We start from the raw sequence: 11,322 nt of genomic DNA on the forward strand, positions 1-11,322 counted from the left end.
TTAGGGGAGGGGAAAAAAAAAAGAAAAAGAAAAAGAAAAAAAAAGAATGCATCTGATCAGAAAAAAAGTAACTAAAAATATGAGGATTATCTCATTTCCCTCTGTCTTTGGATTGATTTTAAATTCGTGAAGACTGAAAGAAGAATAAGGAGGGGAAATAGACTAAAATAGAATTCTTGTTTCAGAATTTTATAAAACCAACTTAAATTCAATAAAAGTATACATAGAAGTATCTGAGACCCAGTACATAGGCTGCCAGATTTTATTTTAAGATTATACCAAGCAGAAATGCTACAATTTATTTTGAAATGTGATTATTTCACTATGTGATAAACAAAACTTACGCTCTTATTACCAGCAGAACAGTTAATGGGAGGCCTTATTGCCTCAGGATTTTATAACTATCCCTAAATGATTATATTACAGGCTCTGAAAAGTTTGAACAGAAGTTTATTATGAAGTATGAGCCAAAAATTAGATAGTTCTTGGTCCTGTGAGTCGGTACTTGGCACAAGTACGTTTATATCACAGTATGCCTATACTGAATAAAGAAAAACAGCCTTATGGATCTAACCATGCAAACTGGGAATAAGAACAGTAGTCTATGTTCCATTAAGAACACAAAACAAAGAACTGTACTGATCTAAAATTATTCTGACCAACTGTGCATCCACCTGAATACACAGACACTGAATTTAAACAGCTGTTTAAATTGTGAATAAACCTGTCACACCATAGTGTAGGTAGCACAGTGAAGAAGATAAACAATCTCCTTAGAGTTTAAAATAGCTAAGGTGTAATTGCTCATGCTTTCTTGTTTATGATGAAACACTTCTGCAAAGAAAAAAATTGCTTACTATATCATGAGTTAAGGGCTGCACAGAGTAGCCAGATTCATATACTTCAAAGACATGTTGTAGTGACCTATAAGTAGTCAAATAGCAAAATAGCAAAGTAGTTCACAAGGGGCAATCTGTATAGATATTGTTGATAAGAATGATAAATAGATTCTCCCCACAGTTGCTCTGGACACCATACTATAACAAGCAGCACTGACAGAGTGAATATATCTTCCTTAAACTCCACAGCTGATGCACCACTAATGTGTGTTAGGTGTATAATGAGTTTTACACTGTTCTTTGCAGTGAATTTCTATCCACAGCACTGTATAATAAATATGGCTGACTTATATATAGTTTTAAATTTATTTTTAATTGATCCTTTCCCCACTTTTTTCAAGCTCAGTGAAGAAAGCAAACACTTTAACAGGAGCTGGCCAACTTGTACTAACATGTTGTGCCTCTCCTGCGTAGCAGTTTTTCTACACAATTCTCTAGTCAGATGTTATTAGAGACTAGTTATAACAAAAAGGAATGTAAAGAGTGTGAAAGAAGTCTTTTAAAGGAGGAGAAAAAGCCCTTGGACTCTTCAGCAAGATATTCAGACCGACTTCAAGTAACAAGTTTAATGCAGACTATTCCACATCTCTGCTGTGATTTAACCTTAGAAAGCTGCTGTACAGCACACAGCCACTCGCTCGCTCGCTCACCCCTCCCACCTGGATGGGAGGGTGAGAAGAGAAACAGAAGGGTAAAAGTTAGAAAACTTGTTGGTGGAGAGAGTGAAAGCAAACAAGTGGTACAGAAACCATCTGCTCACCAGCCTGGCCCAGCCAGCTCTTGAGAAATTGCCTCAACCAATTTCCCCCAGTTTTATTATAAGTATTATATGATATGGGATATCCCTTTGGTCACTAGTCCCGCCTCTTTCCCCTCTCAGCTTCATCTGCACCCCAAAACTTAGTGCTAGCAGTCAGCTTGAGAAACAAAAAAGTCTGTAAGCACTACTCAGCAACAACTAAAATACTGGATTGTTATAAGCACTATTTTTATTACAAATCCAAAACATAGCACCCCATGAGCTACTATGGAGAAAATTAATTCTGTCTGCACCAAACAAAGATAGGAAATAAGTGCTCTCTGTATCCACTGAAGTGTCTCCAAAACTGAGGATACTGCTTAGTAACAGGATTACCAGTCTAGTTCCAGTATTCGGGTTTAATTCAGTGCTGTATCTGAAATGAGTAATCTTCCTGTAGATACTGGTAAAGATTTATACTTTTACCACAGAAGATTCATTTCACTATTTAGAAAAATGGTTCTGCCGACCTCATGAGGCTTAATTTAACTTTCTAATTGTTTTCATCAGTTAAGTGCGGTTATACTAGCTGCTGTTGCCCTCACATTGAAATGTTGCCTGTATTGATGTCTTTTATGTACAGGATTCTATGGATGAGTTCAATAGCAGTAATAAATACAACTCACCTTTATTTTCTCTTACAGACTTTTGTGTTGGTTTTCTTTTTTTCTCCTATCTACATTTTAATTCAGTTTAGGTCATTCTTAGTCTATTCATGGTGTCTCATTCCTTGGTATCAGTGTCACCTTTTCTGTTATGAAAAGTCTGATGTAGACAAGTATTCCATCAAGATTCCATTCCATAAGCTGGACATTGCTTAACTAAGCTTGTTGGATTTTTGTTCCTAGAATACTATAAGATATTTTTAACAAAAAGTACAATTCCCTCTAGTCCTAGCATGTCTGGAACGTTTTCTGCTATTCTGACTTTACTGCTCACTATTGGTTTATTGATCAAGTGTAAAATCTGAGTGACTAACACTAAAGTATGCAAAGATGGATGGCTACCTGTTCTATAGCTGTGATGGCACTGCTAGCTTGGTTCCCTCCTTTTGTGGATCAATGGATATAGTGCCAAGATCTCTGCATGTATGGGTACAAAAGAGTTCAGGATGGGTATCTCAGACTGTGAAGATCATCCTGACAGCAGCTGATGCTAACAAAATGTGCCGTGCTGAGGCAGGCAGGTTGAGATGCTGAAAAAAGACACTGCTGATAGGAACTGTAAGGCAAGACATTGTTCTGAATTATGATCTTCTACAGAAGACTGAAGTCCAGAATCCTGATGGGCAAGCATATATACTGAAAAATTATAAACAGTATTCAAATAGAAGATTTTCTGTGTTTTTCCTTACTGTTTTATTAAGGCTTGAATAATAAATGTGCATTTAGATTATATAGGTGATTGATTTTCCTGCTGTAAGCACAGATTCTAAAACCCATCACTCCATACTTTCAATCAGAATTCATATGCTAGATACAACAGCTTCTCCTTCAAATCCAGTTCTGGTACTGGAGTTCGCACCAACTTTAATTCTACCTCTTTTATGTTCTGATGGCCATACTCCAACTAACACAAGGAATATTTTCTCTATTACTTCTGCTGAAAGATTTCATTTATTTTTTAAATATCATTTAGCTTTTAATTAACATTGTATCATTTAAAATTATCTTGTCATTTCATAAGTGTTGTTTTAGTAAATGTGCATATAAAAAGAAATCTAGGCTATGATTTCTCTCCTCTTCCCAGTGTATTTCACAAAGTAGTCCCTATCCTTTTGTATAAAGAATCCTTCTCAGCTAGAAAAGCCTATATTCTTCAGAATCATGGAGTTCACTTAAATGATGTTTTCTTATCTTCGATGTCTTCCATTACTCAGCTTTTGTTTACACTGATTCTGTATTTCTGTTTTAAAATTTATCTATCTTAATCTCTTTCATTGCAACTGTGATGCTCCTTTAGCTCGGCAAACATACCTTTCAGATTCAGAATAAGAAGCAAAAGTGATAATTTTGCTGAAAAGTTTCTTTTCTTTTTTTACTAAAATTTATTGTTAACTCCAAAAGTGATCTTTCCTCACCTTCCTAGAATATTTATTGAAATAGAATATATTCTGCTTCTGACCCATCTTTGCAGGAGAAAATAAAACCGTTTTCAAGATTTTTGTCTTCTCAAAATTAAAGAAAACATGTTTCATATTTCTACTTAAAAATGTCTGAGTAAACTTGGAAATAGATCTAATCATACAATTGTAAACCAAGCCAACAGAAAATCAAGGAAATTGAGCTTCAGCCTTCCTAGGTGACTGGAGAGAATGCTGACAGATAGCAATTGAGGCAATGCAGTCAATAATGTATACTGGGCTGAGGTGAATGTCTTAACTGGTTACATAAAGCACTATATCCTACTGTGACCATGAGAACAAACTAGTTGATGTAAAAAAAAGGAAATAAACCTGAAATTAATATGTTAGTCAGTGCTATCATTCTCTATCTCCCTATGATTTTTTTTTTTTAATTTATTATTATTATTTTTTTTAACAGCTTCAACAAATGTTGCAGTAAAAAATATTTCAGGTAGACTACTGTTATTAAACACAGGAATAAAACCTTTTCATGTCAGGAGAGAATTAAATATATCTGGACTGTATGTTTTAAAAAGATGAAGCATAACAGAACATAAGAATTAAAAGAAACCACAAAGATTCAAAACATTTTTGCTGTTGCATAAAGTGGGAGCAGGTGCTTAAAATGAATTTTCAGTCTCTTTTCAGTAGTGCGTGGGGATAGGACTAGGGGTAATGGGATGAAAGTACAGCATAGGAAGTTCCACACAAATGTGCGGAAGAACTTCTTTACAGTGCGGGTGACGGAGCACTGGAACAGGCTGCCCAGGGAGGTGGTGGAGGCTCCTTCTCTGGAGATATTTAAGACCCGCCTGGACGCCTTCCTGTGTGACATGGTGTAGGGAGCCTGCTTTGGCAGGGGGGTTGGACTCGATGATCTCTAGAGGTCCCTTCCAACCCCTACAATTCTGTGATTCTGTGATTCTGTGAATTAAGAGGATATCCTACTGACACACAAATTCAGAAGTGGAATGCATATGAAATACGTGACTTTAGGAAGGATTTTGCAATAGGAGAAAAAAAATCTATATAAAATGAGAACAAGCATACTCCATAGGCTACAATAAAATTCAGAAGGAAACTGCTTCATTTTTGCTTCAATTCTTATCATAGAAAACTAGAATTCCTTCCTGAGTTGGAAGGAATCCACAAGCATCACTAAATCTAACTTCTGTCTCCACACAGGAACACCTCAAAATCAGACCATATGTCTTGGAGCAGTGCCCAAATGCTCCTTGAACTCTATGAGCCTGGTGTTAAGACCACTGCTCTGGGAAGCCTGCTCTATCATCCAGTGACCCCCTGGTGAACAACTTTTTTATAACTAACTCCTTGCTCCATCTTTTATGCTCCTCTTTGGTACACGGTTCACTTGGTTGAATAACTCGCCATCAGCCAGAATCCCCATATCACTTCCCTCAGGGCTGCTCTCCAGACTCTTGTCCCCAAGTCTATACATATGTTCAGAATTTTCCTGTCCAAAATGCAGAATCTGTATCTTGTTAAATTTCATTCCATTGGTGACCGACTAGTCCTCTAGTTTGTAAAGACCTTCCTGCAAGGCATTTCTACCTTTGACAGAGTCAACAGCTCCTCTCAGTTTAGTGTTATCTGAAAACTTAGTTATTATAAATCTGAGTCCTGTATCCAAGTCACTGATGAAAACATTAAAGAGAACTGGCCCTAAAATGGAGCCCTGTGAAACTTTACTACTAACTGGCAACCAATTGCACTTAAGCCCATTTACTGTAACCCTTTGAGTAATTCTTAATTACTTGAAGCATTTCTCTATTTTGTATTATATTGTACTTTCTTTTCAAGTAGCCAATGCTGTCAATAATGAAACATAGTTATTTTGGTAAAATAAAACATGTTAAGTCCTTGGTTGCTATAGTTTCTCACTTAAAAAGTACAGTTCCAAATTGCACTGAGTTACATGGGTTAGGTACTCAACAAGTACATGAACCATTCACGGGTTTATAAAAGAACTCCCTCAGAATGCAACTTATGAAATCATACTGAACAAATAACCTGCTTTTTGAGAGTTAAAGACTGCCTCATTTAGTGTTCCTCTTCATGACTGCACTGACAAATATACCACAGAAGAGTTCAGAGATGTAATTAGCTCTTTTTCCTCCATCAAACAATGAAAATGCAAAGAGAATGTCCTTTTAGAGATACTAGTATGTGTGCTTAATGGAAAATATTTGAGGTTGGTAGAAGAAGCATCATAAAGCTTGGGACAGAAGACATAGATTCGTTCCTGTCACAGGGTCTCTTTAGCCAAAGTTAAAGCAAGATCACCTTAACCAAGAGGGTAAAGTAAGCCATGTACTGGCATGGACGCTGATTGTGGATTACTACTACGTATCACTGTTTTTCTTGTGTTTACATAGTAAGCAGACATAAGGATACACAACCATCTAGTGAGTGTTGATGGATGCTGGTGGAAATTGGAGATGGTCAGAGCAATTTAATTTGCTCTGATGAGAGTTAATTAATCTCAGATCTTGAAAATTTTGATAAAAGTCAGTAACTTTGTGTACCTTCACATTTTGTATGTGTAATACTTTATGATATTTTTAGACATAAGAAGTATTCTATGGGAGAGTATTATGAGGAGAAAAAAACCAATCAAATTCTCTTTCAAACATTTCCTCATACAAAAACATTTCTGAGGAAGCAATGCTGTTTTTCACGCAGAAATTTTGTTGCTAACACAACTAAGTGCTAATCAGTATAAGTATCATTTTCACTATATGTATATAAGGCACCTAGTTTTTGAGCAGCTGCAAAAATAATGTGAAGGTACCAGTCATGTAGATGCAGTTTAAAATAAGTGAACTTACAATAGCTTTCAGCTTATTGTTTGAGAACTAAAAAATGAAAGCAAAATTAAGTAGGGCTGAACCTAGTAACATTTGAAGTTTTCATAATAGACCTTTGGAAGATTTAGAAACACAGCATCTTGCTGATAATATGCTACCTTGCCTTCAACAAATCTAAAGTAAAATGATTCATTTACAGAAGGGGGTGACAGGCTCATAGCTTTTCCAAGTAGTAGATTACTGACTCATATTTAATCACTGAGACTCCTCAGGTTTTTCCTCTCCAACTTCATGTCAGAATTGGTTGTAATTTCTAGTGTGAAGATGTATCTAAATATTTAGCAACACACATTCTGGTCCAGTTTGGATAAACATAATGGCTAATATTTCAAAACTGGTAAAATTATCTTGGTAGTGATAGAGTTAATTTTTAAGCTGCAATGTTTTGTTAAATCAAATTCCTCACAGAACATGCCCTGGCTTTGATTCTTCTCAGAATTTTTATGGACAGAATGGTGATAAAAATTTCTGTATCACCCAATATCCTAGTTAATAAAATATAAAAAACCTTTATTCAAATTGCCAGATAATACCACACAAAGAGGGTCTTAAAACTTTCTGTAGCATGATTTTAAAGCATAAAAAAAAAAAAAAAAGGAAAAAATATTGAAGATGCTATCAATAGAATTTAATCTACTTGACAAAATTAAACATTTATATTTTTGCCTAAATACGGAGCAGGGAATTGCTGACTAGGTAGTAGTTCTGAGTATTATTAACAGCTGTAGTACTGAATTGGTGAAACGAGATTTGAACTAATTGGAAGGTAGTTTCTGGCATGCATAAGGACACACAGTCATTACTCCGTGCTCCTAGTTATGACTGTACTGATAGATCCACCACAGAAGAGACAGTAATGATCAAATAGATGTAATTAGCTACTTGACAATGTGAAATGTTCTGGAAGTAGAACTGCACGCTACAGATCAAGGTAAGCATTGCTAACTTTATGTATTTCTAATTCTAAGTTATGTAAAGCTTACCTTCTTCCTATAGTTCAGCTTTAAGAACCACAAAAAAAAAAAAAAAGAAAAAAAGTTTTCCTCACCCCTTCTGAATTAATCCCTACCCACACACAGAGGGTACTATCCACTATTTAAGATAGTGGGAGCAATTTCTCAACTCAGTCTCTTGCCCCTCTAAAAATGGGGATGCTCAACTGGACCCAGATGCTCAACTGGGTTGCTGTTGTGAAGGTACATTAGGATCAAAAAAGCAGCTCTTCCTCCAGTGCAGCTAATTTAATTTAGCAAAATCTGCTATAATGACCTTTAATTGTATATTAACACCTCTGATTTGAGCTGATAGCCATTTCCTGGGTATTCTTCTGAGACACAGTGCTAGCCATGAGTAATTCCTGACCTTTAGCTATTGAATTAACAACAAATTTTTAATTAGTGAGCAGTTAAGCCAAAACTCTTCCTAATGAAGTCTCTTATGAGACTATTCTTTGGCTTATCTACTACAAAATACCCACTCCCTTGGGAAGGAAATTTCTTTTCCCGAGGCTTTCAAAGTCCTGCAGAAGAATTCTGACTGAATTTGCTTTACTGTAACATGGTGGCATGTTCATATGCATCAGAATGGGGAGACATTGCATTAATAGAATTTTCTGCTCTCTTGCAAGACTTAAAGACTGTCCTCTCATGCAGAGCTTAAACTTGAACCTACTCATAAAATACGTAAGTTGCAGTCCCTCTAAGACTACTGCTGACATACTCAAAGCACAAGTTATACACAAATGCCTCATCTATGCTAAAAGTTGCATCCTTCAGTTGCCATATCACTGCACTTCTGTAAAACTGTTTAGTACTGCATAGTTAACAGAACTAAAAGTATATAGAAATCTTAAAACTTCAGTTCAGTTAGAAAAAAATACTGCAACAATTTTCATCTCTCATGTAAACAGGAAGGTCTGTCTTCCCTAAATGCCAAGTAATTTGTTGGTTGTCTCTTCTTTTATCTGTCACTGTTTTCTAGGGACTTGTATAATATAGGTTGAATACCGTAGGTCTTCTATTTCCAGAAGCTCTTCCTAGGCTCATTCAGCTACTTTTACATTTCCCTCTGCCTTCGTCTGATAAAGGCTTCTAGTCAAATCAAATTTTTGATGCAAGAATTATAAATATTACCATGCTCAATTAAAACAAGTTATCCTCTTACTGATGTACAGAAAATAAATAAAATTTTATTTAAAGGAATATATAAAGCTTTTAAGAAATTATATTTAAGAAAAAATGTAGAAAGAACAACTGGAGTTCCAACTTTAGCTAATTTCTAATACACCTTTGAGGGAAACAGAACTAGAAAAAGATTTATTTTTTTTTTTTAACTGAAACAATTCACGGCTAGTTTTATATTCAAAAATAAATAACATGAAGTGGTGAAATCCCTAAGGGGAGTACACAGATTTTACCTTGTAGCCTTGGGGATAGCACTACCAGAGACACATTTCACTGATAATCTGAACTACTGAAAGTGTGTGCTTAGCATAATAGAAACAAAACAGAAATCATTACTAACAAGGTAATATAAAATTGCAGCCACAGAAGCAAATAATTGCAGGGGTTGGAATGGCCCTCTGCATATCATTTATTACATCTCTCCGCTGCTAAAGCAGGTTTCCTGGAGTACGTTACACAGGAAAATATCCAGGCAGGTTTTGAGAATCTCCAGAAGAGGCTAAACAACCTTGAGCTTGTTTCAGTGCTCTATAACCCCCTAAGTAAAGAAATTTTTCCTCATGTTCATATGAAACTTTCTGTGTTCTTGTTTGTGCCCATTGCCCCTTGTTCTGTTGCTGGGCATTACTGAGAAGAGCCTGAAATTGTTCTCCTGACAGCTGCTCTTGAAATACTTATAATTGTATCAAGTTTTCCTTCAGTCTTCTCTTCTCTGGGCTGAAGATTCTCACATCTCTCAGATTTTCCTTGGAAGGGACATGCTCCAGGCCCCTAACCACCTTTGTGTCTCTCTGCTGGGCTCTCTATAGAAGTTCAAACTTTCTTGAAATGGGGAGCCCAGAACTGCACATATCTCTCCACATGTGGCCTCACCAGAGCAGTGCAGAGGGAAGCAGAGTGCTTTTTTAAACGCACCCCAGGATATCACTGATCTTCTTGGCTACAAGAATACACTGATCACTGTGGTCAACCTGTTGTCCACCAGGAAACTCAGGTCCTTCTCCACAGAGCTCCCTTTTGACAGGTCATCCCCTACCCTGTACAGATGTATGCTGTTCTTCCAAAGTGATTGGAAAGTTGCACACCAAAAAATATAAAAATAAAAATGCTGCTAGATTAATTTTAATATTTAAATTTCCCCAGAAGACATAAGAATAAAATGAGGTCTTCATAATTTTATTTATTTGTTTAAGAGTCGCCATTTTAGAAAACCTGTTGTGCTAATTAAGTACATAGATAAGGCATTTGGTACAGCTGGATCTATACTGTGTTTTCTTGTGCTGAATTTCTCAGGCAAGAAAGGGATTGAGAAATGCCAACTCAGTGTTTCCATTGTGGGATATGAATCACTTGAATTTGTTATTTTTTGTGGCATACTAGACTGAAAAGCTGAGGAATTTTACAGAAACATGTATGATCTTTCAAGTTTTCAAAAATATCCACATATATTCCGTATGTTCTGCATATTCTGGTGAACATATATTATGTGAAATTATCATAATTGTGTTAACAGTAGAAGAGATTCGACAGAAATTTATAAAGCAGAAGCAGAGAGATGGATGAAAAGAAAGCTAGCAAGTCATAATATTCCACAAATCATCCCAAAATTACTGCTTTTTTGACAGCTTATAACACCCTAACTATACTGAAGGTTTTCTCAGCTATTGCATTGTCGTAGTAAAATCTAGTTAAATACTCAAATATCTAAAGACTTATGTTGTAGAATATGACTATTCTCAAATAAATTCATCTGAATATGACAAAATTACCTACATAGCCAAGGCTTTAAAAGACAGAGTATGAATGTAAATGGTCTCTATTTTTAGTATACACAAATCTGCAACAAATAAAGACTGATTTTGTCTGCTTCAATTGTGACCTATATAAATGAGTTATAAATCAAAATTAGGATAATCAATTCAATGGTATCTCAGTCTTGAGAAAGACCCTTGAAGATACCTTAGTTAGTATGATGGTAGTCTTTAAACACCCATATTAATTTGTAGACTTGTTAATGACTTATCCACTGTTCCACAAAGAATAAAACACAAAGCTTATTCTTCTTACAACTCAGACTGAGTCCTGCTACCAGTTCGCTTTGTTTTTTCATTAGCAAGTGAACAACAGACCATGGAGATATTAAAAATCATACTACGGAAATTACTTCTTTCACTTAAAAGTAAGTTTTTCATCTACTGCAAATAAAAATAGTAACTGCATTATTCAAGATAGTTATAGCAATTCTTCAAACTGTAATATAGCAAACCTCATTCTGAGCCCTTTTATTCATAAACTCTATTATCTGAGAACTTATTAAAATGACTTAGGGAAAAGAAAAGGAAAGGAAAGGAAAGGAAAGGAAAGGAAAGGAAAGGAAAGGAAAGGAAAGGAAAGGAAAGGAAAGGAAAGGAAAGGAAAGGAAAGGAAA

The sequence above is a fragment of the Coturnix japonica genome, chromosome 2, assembly GCF_001577835.2.
Source record: "Coturnix japonica isolate 7356 chromosome 2, Coturnix japonica 2.1, whole genome shotgun sequence".
Taxonomy (NCBI): domain Eukaryota; kingdom Metazoa; phylum Chordata; class Aves; order Galliformes; family Phasianidae; genus Coturnix; species Coturnix japonica.